This window comes from Pollicipes pollicipes, unplaced genomic scaffold, assembly GCF_011947565.3.
Source record: "Pollicipes pollicipes isolate AB1234 unplaced genomic scaffold, Ppol_2.1 Scaffold_6138;HRSCAF=7277_pilon_pilon_pilon, whole genome shotgun sequence".
Lineage (NCBI taxonomy): Eukaryota > Metazoa > Arthropoda > Thecostraca > Pollicipedomorpha > Pollicipedidae > Pollicipes > Pollicipes pollicipes.
The window spans coordinates 6,417,078-6,428,313 of NW_023596818.1; positions in this window are offsets into that span (position 1 = coordinate 6,417,078).

Below are 11,236 nucleotides of genomic sequence, written 5' to 3' on the forward strand. Positions count from 1 at the left end.
GACACCTGACTCGACGTGCGGCCGTCAACACGGTGCCGGTCCTCCGGTGCGGCGGAGTCGGAGCGGCCCCGCTCTCGGCAGCGGCGGAGCGGCCGCGCCGCACTCTCAGGTCAGTGCTGAGTCACAGGACCGGCCGCTCTCTCGCCGGGTCAACAGAAGGCGGCCGGGCGCCTCTGTTCACGTGTTCACGGCCGGCGGCACAGCAGGGACGGCGCCGGGTATGTGGGACGTATGTACGTCCTCCGCGGCCAGGGACGGCGCCGGGAATGTGGGACGTACGTACGTCCTCCGCGGCCGGGGACAGTGCCGGGTATGTGGGACGTGCGTACGTCCTCCGCGGCCGGGGACAGTGCCGGGTATGTGGGACGTACGTACGTCCTCCGCGGCCGGGGACAGTGCCGGGTATGTGGGACGTGCGTACATCCTCCGCGGCCGGGGACGGCGCCAGGTATGTGGAACGTGCGTACATCCTCCGCGGCCGGGGACGGCGCCGGGTATGTGGGACGTGCATACATCCTCCGCGGCCGGGGACAGTGCCGGGTGTGTGGGACGTGCGTACGTCCTCCGCGGCCGGGGACAGTGCCGGGTATGTGGGACGTGCGTACATCCTCCGCGGCCGGGGACAGTGCCGGGTATGTGGAACGTGCGTACATCCTCCGCGGCCGGGGACGGCGCCGGGTATGTGGGACGTGCATACATCCTCCGCGGCCGGGGACAGTGCCGGGTGTGTGGGACGTGCGTACGTCCTCCGCGGCCGGGGACAGTGCCGGGTATGTGGGACGTGCGTACATCCTCCGCGGCCGGGGACAGTGCCGGGTATGTGGGACGTGCGTACATCCTCCGCGGCCGGGGACCGTGCCGGGTGTGTGGGACGTGCGTACATCCTCCGCGCCCGGGGACGGCGCCGGGTATGTGGGACGTGCGTACATCCTCCGCGGCCGGGGACGGCGCCGGGTGTGTGGGACGTGCGTACGTCCTCCGCGGCCGGGGACAGTGCCGGGTGTGTGGGACGTGCGTACATCCTCCGCGGCCGGGGACGGCGCCGGGTATGTGGGACGTGCGTACGACCTCCGCGGCCAGCGGCGGGTCATCGGCAGGTGCCGAGCTCTCCCAAACACTCATCCGACCGGATGCACCAAATTTAAGTGACATATGTTTACAAACGAGAGGGAAAAACTACACCAGAAACCATCTCCGACACGTAAAGAGAGGAACAGCCACAGGATAGACCTTTTTATCATTTACTATCGCAATATTTTTTGGTCACTTGCTTTCGTCATTTCCTATCGCAACAGAAAAATCTGCAACTTTCTTGTGAAAAGCTGTTCTGGCAAACCTGACAGACTAGGGTGCATCAATGTAGTGTATTACCTAAATGCAATATCGACAGCTACAAACTTCATTCCATTCACTACAGTGGTGTCAACACAGCACTCTCACGAAGCATGACCACGCATTTACCCGACTGCGCATCTCTGGAGCACGTGCGACACGAACATGACAAGACATTAACACGACAAATAACGAAGAACACTGGCGTTCTTCAGACATACAATGACACCACGCGCCTCCAAAGATGGGAAAGCTTAGTCAGAGGCGGATCCAAGGGGGAGCATGGGGCCATGGCCCCCTTGGGACCCGAAGGAGCCCATTGGCTCCGAGGGGGGCCATCGCCGGCCGAACAGGTGCAATTTGTTAACACAACTCGCAACAAAACTGGATATCCCTGTCATTTCAGGTGACCGAGAACGCGAAACTGAAGGGCCTATGAAGAGTCAAAAAATCGTTCACCGATCGGAAAAGTTGTGAATTGGAAATTTTAAGCCTCATTGCACTGCCTAGGAGCCATGTCCTCTCCGGGAGACCTATATGCCCACTGGCAAGATCATTTCGATCGTTAAGAAGCAGTCCACGTTGCCCTTTATTTCTTTGCACTTGCTCGGAGGGCCCTGCGCTGTTGTTGGTGCCCTTCCTGCTAGCTTGCCCGGGCACTCTTGGCAATCACGGGCCCTTTCACGTGTTCTTTCCATTCGCCACAAAGACTCTGTGAGCTATAGCCGGAGTCCCACATCTTAACCTGCCGGGGTACTCTCGGTTCCTCAGGGGCCCTTTACGTGGATCTCAGTAAACCTACCGACACACTTGCGATATGCTCATGGACCCTCTACATTGGTCTAGGGCGTTTCCGATTCTCTGTCACTTGCTAAGGGCACTTTTGTCGGGGGCCCATCTGATGGCTTGTTTGGGCACACCCAGTCGTTCAGGGACCCTCCACACTGGGTCTTGGGTATTCCTTTTCTGAACGGGGGCCCCACTCTCTTGTGGAGGCCCTTTTCATTGGGTCTTGGGCGGTTCCTTTTTCAATGGAGGACCCTACGCTTTAGAAGGAGGCCCTGAATGCTAACCCGTTCTGACGCACTGGATCGTTCGGGGGTCCTCTGTGTTGAGTTTTGAATACTTCCCATTTGAATGGAGGTCCCTACGCTCTTTTTGGGAACGTTATCTGCTAACCTCCCCGGGCACACTCGGGCATTCGGGGCCCCTCTACATTGGGTTTCGCGTACTTCTTACTTGAATGAGAGGGGGGCATACACTCTTGTCGGGAGCCTATCTGATAACGTGCTCGGGCACATTTGATCGTTCGGGGGGCCCTCTACATTGGGCCTTGGGCACGTATTTTTTTAATCTGGCCCTACGCACTTGTCGGGGGCCTCCTCTATTCGCCTCCTCGGTGACACTGGATTGTTCGGGGGGGGGGGGGTTGCACATTGGTTCTTGGTGTTTGAATTTACGGCCCTCTGCTTCCACGCGGGTCATTTGATAACCTGTTCGGGTACACTTAATTTTTCAGGGGCCCTCTGCACCGCGTTTTGGGTGTTTCTTGTTTGAATGGAGGTCATTAGGCTCCTTTCGGGGCCCTTTCTGATAAGATGTTCGAGCCCATTCGATCGTAGGGAACCTCTACAGATGGTTTTGGGTACTTCGTTTTTGAATGGAGGGCCCTCCGCCCCTTTTCGGGGGCCCTATCATCAACCTGCTCCGGAGCACTCGATTATTCGGGGCCCTCTACATCGTGTCGTGGGTATTTCATATTTGGACGGAAAGCCCTACGTTCTTGCCGGAGCCCCCATCTGTTAACCTGCTCGGGCCCACTCGAACATCCCTTCACATTTTTCTTGGTTACTCTTCATCTGGATAGAGGGTCCTACACACTTGTCGAGGAGCCCATCTGTTCGCCGCTTCGACAACACTGGATTGTTCGGGGCCTTTTTGTTGGGTTTTGGTGTTTGAGTTAAGAGCCCTGCACTTCTGTCTGGGCCACATGATAATCCGCTCGGGTATACTCCATCTTTAAGGAGCCCTCTACATCGGGTTTTGGCTACTTCTTATTTCAATGGAGGGCCCTTACGCTCATGTCGGGCCACTTCTGATGAGCTGCTCGGGCTCATTCCATAATTATAGGGCCATTTACATGAGGTCTTTCGTGCTTCCCATTCGAATGAAGGGCCTTACGCTCTTGTTGGGAGCCCGATTTGTTAAAATGCTCCGGCACACCCGGTCATTCGCGGGCCCTTTGCATTGGGTATTGGGTACCTCTTATTTCAATGGAGGGCCCTACGCTCTTGTTAGGAGTCCTATTGGTTCACCTGCTCGAGCACACTCGAACATTCGGGGGCCCTTTACATCGGGTCTTGGGTACTTCCTATTTCAATGGAGGGCCCTACGCTCTTAACGCCCTTTATGTCAACCTGCTCGGGCGCACTGGATCGTTCAGAGCCCTGCACATTGCGTTGTGAGTATGTCTTATCTGAATGGATGACCTTATGTTCTTGGCGGGCCCCCACCTATTCGGCTGCGCGGGGCCGGTGGCGGGTGCAGAAGATGGGGGAAGGGGATGGGGGTGGGGGGGGGGGGGAGCCAGGGGACCATCCCCATGGACCATGCCGAGGGTACCTAAAGGCTCCAAAGGGGCACATAACCAGTCGTACGGATGCAGTTCTCTTACAAAAAACCAACAACAAGATGGATGCCTCTGGGTCTACAGACGACCAAGAATAATTGTTAGCAAAAGTACAGAGCCCATAAGTAAACGAAGTTCATTCTTCGCTGATTAAGAAAGTGTTGCTTGGGGGAAATCTTGGGGCTCATTACGCTGTCTAGAGGCATTACGGTGCTGGTCGCTCGACCCTATCTATCCCCTTGCCGGGTCAATCTGATCACTAAGGAGCTTTCCGCGTTGTCCTTGATCTCTCTCCATATTTTCGAGGGACTCTCCCATCTACCGACAATTTTTTGCATTTACATATACATTAGTTACATTTCTCCGACAATTTTTTTCTTCTGCAATTTTAATCGTATATTCTGTATTACAAATACTAATATCCCAGCCCCCTTTCTTCCCTTTTTTATGAAAAGCAGACAAATTGTAACAAGGTGGCTCAAATCAGTGTGAACTACCCGAAAAGCTGCACACTGATCGAATATTCAGTAGTAGCTACCAGATCTCACTTTTATTCAAGCATATGATGGTGAGGCTCGGCAAACTTGGTTCGGATACTTCTAACATGTGCATAGAAGCACATAAGTTTTCCTACACTTCTTTTTTAGGCTCACTCTCCAACAATTTTGAATTTTCATTACATATATGTCCCATGTTTACCCTCCCAGCCTCAGAAACTGGTTTCCCTGAAGGACACGTTCTTACAACCTATTCAGGACGTGTATACCCTATTCAGAGAGGTGGAGTCCACCCCTATGACGTTAATTGGCGTCATGCATTGCTAGGTGCCCTTGAAATACTCCCCAACAATTACTCTCCGCATGTTTGCGGCCCTCTAGCTTAGAAGCCAGTGTGTTTCAGGTCTTTTAAAGGGTATGACTGTGATATGCATTGGAGGGTCTTCAGAATGGCTATTTCACTTCAAAACCCCATGCAAATGTAGAACGTTCCTTTTAACCTCAACTATACCGCATGGTAGAAAGCGCGGAACCTGAAACGAGGCATGAAAAAGCCTATTGATGCGGAAAAGGAGTCTTTTTAAATCAATCATGTATGACAAAAATATGCCGACAAGATATCGGAACTCGGTACCAAATTCTTCCTCGGCTGCCATCCCACCCTCTCCACGCTTTTTATGTGCTGTAGCCCAGGTTCACATATATATATATATATATATATATATATATATATATATATATATATATATATTGTATGTGCGTGCGTGCGTGCGCGCGTGCGTGCGTGCGCGCGCGCGCGCGCGCGCGTGTTGTGTGTGTGTGTGTGTGTGTGTGTGTGTGTGTGTGTGTGTGTGTGTGTGTGTGTGTGTGTGTGTGTGTGTGTGTGTGTGTTGCACAAAACAGTCTTCTGAGCGAGACGAATATCTGACACGCTTGACGCGGTATGACTAAAAGCGCTATATTTATTTTTGACATATGAGCTGTTAAAGGGGATATGCCAGGACTTGCTGAAGGAACCGAAACACATCCCATACTGATCTATCCGTGGGTAATCAATGAAACAATTCGTTCGGCGCACCACCCGCGTGCGGCTCTGTATTCCAGACTCCCGAAGAACCCACAGGTCAGAGCTGAGTACCCGACCCCGGTTGTAATCAAGCACTCCGCCGCGTAAGTGGCGACACCCCTTGGTTGCGGCTGCTAACAGTCACCCTATATGCATGTCAAATACCAGCGCGGCTAATATATATATATATATATATATATATATATATATATATATATATATATATATATATATAGTGAAAGCTGAATGTTGAGAGTGAGGGTGAGAGCTGAATGTTTCCCATACCTCGCGAGCGGCAATTACGGACATGTTAGCAGACCGTCCGATGTCGGCCATCGCGGTCATAGACCGCTGAACTCGGGGCCACTCACCGGGTCGGGGGCGACCGGCCGACCTCGGCGGCCGACCCCGCGGGCGGATGAGCCCGGAACCAGAGGCCCTCATGCCCCAGATGGCGCGGACCGTTGTGCAGGCCGTCATCGGCGAAGTGCCAGGCGGCGTCGAACTCGTCCTCAGAAGCACTAGGTCATTCACACAAACAAATAAAAAACAAAACATCTATGATTACCTCGTGTTATGTGCTGTTGCTGAAATGATATAAAAGCCAGATTAGGCCGTGGCCGATGATTCATCGTCAACCGTTACCACAACAAAAAAGTGTTAAACTGTGCCTAGTTCTAAAATTTTCATTTCCAGGGTATCACCGCACGTTAGGATGGTGTTAAAGAACGTCGGAATGGACTCAAAAGGCCCCGCGCGGAGCACTCATACAATCTGTGAAGAAAACCTCGTTGGAATCTCTACCGGGAATGGACGGAAAACCCATCCAGGTATCAAATGCATCTGTGAGAACCCGCTGAATCTTTCTATGGCATATGAAGGAACCATCCTGGTTTCCTACATTATTCAGGGTTCTCACCAGGCCGTCAGGTCCCACGTGTATACACTCCTCGATCACGCGCACCATGCACATCGGCAGGCGGCGACGACGCGCCTTCTGATTGGCGATGGCTTCTGATGGCTGCGCCCCTGAGCTCCACCTATTCCGGACAACCTCAGAGTGTCCATGGGCCCCACCTATCCTGGACAACCTCAGAGTGTCCCTGGGCCCCACCTATCCTGGACAACCTCAGAGTGCCCCTGGACCCCACCTATCCTGGACAAACTCAGAATGTCCATGAGCCCCACCTATCCTGGACAACCCCAGATTGTCCATGGGCCCCACCTATCCTGGACAAACTCAGAGTGTCCCTGGGCCCCACCTATCCTGGACAACCTCAGAGTATCCCTGGGCCCCACCTATCCTGGACAACCTCAGAGTGTCCCTGAGCTCCACCTATCCTGGACAACCTCAGAGTGTCCCTGGGCCCCACCTATCCTGGACAACCTCAGAGTGTCCCTGAGCTCCACCTATCCTGGACAACCTCAGAGTGTCCCTGGGCCCCCACCTATCCTGGACAACCTCAGAGTGTCCCTGGGCCCCACCTATCCTGGACAACCTCAGAGTGTCCCTGAGCTCCACCTATCCTGGACAACCTCAGAGTGTCCCTGGGCCCCACCCTATCCTGGACAAAACTCAGAGTGTCCCTGGGCCCCACCTATCCTGGACAACCTCAGAGTGTCCCTGGGCCCCACCTATCCTGGACAAACTCAGAATGTCCATGAGCCCCACCTATCCTGGACAACCCCAGATTGTCCATGGGCCCCACCTATCCTGGACAAACTCAGAGTGTCCCTGGGCCCCACCTATCCTGGACAACCTCAGAGTATCCCTGGGCCCCACCTATCCTGGACAACCTCAGAGTGTCCCTGAGCTCCACCTATCCTGGACAACCTCAGAGTGTCCCTGGGCCCCCACCTATCCTGGACAACCTCAGAGTGTCCCTGAGCTCCACCTATCCTGGACAACCTCAGAGTGTCCCTGAGCTCCACCTATCCTGGACAACCTCAGAGTGTCCCTGGGGCCCCACCTATCCTGGACAACCTCAGAGTGTCCCTGGGCCCCACCTATCCTGGACACCTCAGAGTGTCCCTGGGCCCCACCTATCCTGGACAAACTCAGAGTGTCCCTGGGCCCCACCTATCCTGGACAACCTCAGAGTGTCCCTGAGCTCCACCTATCCTGGACAACCTCAGAGTGTCCCTGGGCCCCACCTATCCTGGACAACCTCAGAGTGTCCCTGAGCTCCACCTATCCTGGACAACCTCAGAGTGTCCCTGGGCCCCACCTATCCTGGACAACCTCAGAGTGTCCCTGGGCCCCACCTATCCTGGACAACCTCAGAGTGTCCCTGGGCCCCACCTATCCTGGACAACCTCAGAGTGTCCCTGGGCCCCCACCTATCCTGGACAAACTCAGAGTGTCCCTGGGCCCCACCTATCCTGGACAACCTCAGAGTGTCCCTGGGCCCCCACCTATCCTGGACAAACTCAGAGTGTCCCTGGGCCCCACCTATCCTGGACAACCTCAGAGTGTCCCTGGGCCCCACCTATCCTGGACAACCTCAGAGTGTCCCTGAGCTCCACCTATCCTGGACAACCTCAGAGTGTCCCTGGGCCCCACCAATCCTGGACAAACTCAGAGTGTCCCTGGGCCCCACCTATCCTGGACAACCTCAGAGTGTCCCTGGGCCCCACCTATCCTGGACAAACTCAGAATGTCCATGAGCCCCACCTATCCTGGACAACCCCAGATTGTCCATGGGCCCCACCTATCCTGGACAAACTCAGAGTGTCCCTGGGCCCCACCTATCCTGGACAACCTCAGAGTATCCCTGGGCCCCAACCTATCCTGGACAACCTCAGAGTGTCCCTGAGCTCCACCTATCCTGGACAACCTCAGAGTGTCCCTGGGCCCCACCTATCCTGGACAACCTCAGAGTGTCCCTGAGCTCCACCTATCCTGGACAACCTCAGAGTGTCCCTGAGCTCCACCTATCCTGGACAACCTCAGAGTGTCCCTGGGCCCCACTATCCTGGACAACCTCAGAGTGTCCCTGGGCCCCACCTATCCTGGACAACCTCAGAGTGTCCTGGGCCCCACCTATCCTGGACAAACTCAGAGTGTCCCTGGGCCCCACCTATCCTGGACAACCTCAGAGTGTCCCTGAGCTCCACCTATCCTGGACAACCTCAGAGTGTCCCTGGGCCCCACCTATCCTGGACAACCTCAGAGTGTCCCTGAGCTCCACCTATCCTGGACAACCTCAGAGTGTCCCTGGGCCCACCTATCCTGGACAACCTCAGAGTGTCCCTGGGCCCCACCTATCCTGGACAACCTCAGAGTGTCCCTGGGCCCCACCTATCCTGGACAACCTCAGAGTGTCCCTGGGCCCCACCTATCCTGGACAAACTCAGAGTGTCCCTGGGCCCCACCTATCCTGGACAACCTCAGAGTGTCCCTGGGCCCCACCTATCCTGGACAAACTCAGAATGTCCATGAGCCCCACCTATCCTGGACAACCCCAGATTGTCCCTGGGCCCCACCTATCCTGGACAACCTCAGAGTGTCCCTGGGCCCCACCTATGCTGGACAACCTCAGAGTGTCCCTGAGCTCCACCTATCCTGGACAACCTCAGAGTGTCCCTGAGCTCCACCTATCCTGGACAACCTCAGAGTGTCCCTGGGCCCCACCTATCCTGGACAACCTCAGAGTGTCCCTGGGCCCCACCTATCCTGGACAACCTCAGAGTGTCCCTGGGCCCCACCTATCCTGGACAACCTCAGAGTGTCCCTGGGCCCCACCTATCCTGGACAACCTCAGAGTGTCCCTGGGCCCCACCTATCCTGGACAACCTCAGAGTGTCCCTGGGCCCCACCTATCCTGGACAACCTCAGAGTGTCCCTGGGCCCCACCTATCCTGGACAACCTCAGAGTGTCCCTGGGCCCCACCTATCCTGGACAAACTCAGAGTGTCCCTGGGCCCCACCTATCCTGGACAACCTCAGAGTGTCCCTGGGCCCCACCTATCCTGGACAAACTCAGAGTGTCCCTGGGCCCCACCTATCCTGGACAAACTCAGAGTGTCCCTTGGGCCCCACCTATCCTGGACAAACCTCAGAGTGTCCCTGGGCCCCACCTATCCTGGACAAACTCAGAGTGTCCCTGAGCCCCACCTATGCTGGACAACCTCAGAGTGTCCCTGGGCCCCACCTATCCTGGACAACCTCAGAGTGTCCCTGGGCCCCACCTATCCTGGACAACCTCAGAGTGTCCCTGGGCCCCACCTATCCTGGACAACCTCAGAGTGTCCCTGGCCCCACCTACCTGGACAACCTCAGAGTGTCCCTGGGCCCCACCTATCCTGGACAACCTCAGAGTGTCCCTGGGCCCCACCTATCCTGGACAAACTCAGAGTGTCCCTGGGCCCCACCTATGCTGGACAACCTCAGAGTGTCCCTGGGCCCCACCTATCCTGGACAACCTCAGAGTGTCCCTGGGCCCCACCTATCCTGGACAACCTCAGAGTGTCCCTGGGCCCCACCTATCCTGGACAACCTCAGAGTGTCCCTGGGCCCCACCTATCCTGGACAACCTCAGAGTGTCCCTGGGCCCCACCTATCCTGGACAACCTCAGAGTGTCCCTGGGCCCCACCTATGCTGGACAACCTCAGAGCGCCGCTGGCCTATCGTGGACAACCTCGGAGCGTCCTTGAGCCCCAACTATCCTGGACAAACTCCTTCGCTCCTGGCCCTTTGCACTGGCCCTGATAATTTGGCAAGGCAGGAGCATCGGAAAGGGAGGAGGGCACCGGCAGGCACCGAACTCTCCAGCTCTCGCGCCGAGCTCTCGCGCCGAGCTCCCGCGCCGAGCTCCCGCGCCGAGCTCTCGCGCCGAGCTCTCGCGCCGAGCTCCCGCGCCGAGCTCCCGCGCCGAGCTCTCGCGCCGAGCTCCCGCGCCGAGCTCCCGCGCCGAGCTCTCGCGCCGCCAGTCCACGCACACGGAGTCCATCCGTCCGGAGCCTGGCAGGTATTGCAAATAACAGCTAAAGTTTCAGTCAGGTTGGGTAATAATGCTCATTTTGGGGATGTTTCACCAAAAGCCAGTAGTATCAGCAACACTACCTTATTCCCTAGAAGACCGGGTTGCGCTAAATGCCTGCGACACATAGAGCTACGTAATGCGTTTACTAAAAGTGTGTACCTTCGTTATTCACACAAGAGCAGGTCAAGTCGTCTACTTTGAAGGAGGAGAAAAAGAAAGAAAGCCTAGTGGGCCGATTCATGCCTCGGGCAGGCAATGTCCCGAAAGTTTATGTTCTGCCGCGGCGCGGTAAAAGGGAAGATAGTTCGGAAAATGTTCTATGGAAGGCATCTCATCTACTTAACACACTAATAAAGTTTGTTTGTATGTTTGTTTATTTTGGACATGGGCATTCCACAAGCAAAAGCCCAAGTATGGAAGCAGTCCAGTTTTAAAAGCAAACAATATACGATACACACCAAACAAAAGACATAACCAGATACACACACGCACACACACACACACACAACAAACACACACACACACACACACACACACACACACACACACACACACACACACATACACGCACACACATTACACACAGTCGCACATCAAGTCATGAAGAGAATGTTCCACGTGTGCCAACGAGCCTAACAAACTATATCGGAATTTAAAAAAGTCAGTTGAGGGAAAATTCTGCAGAAAGCGATTGCAGACAGCGGGTAGTCGTGCGACAAATCCATT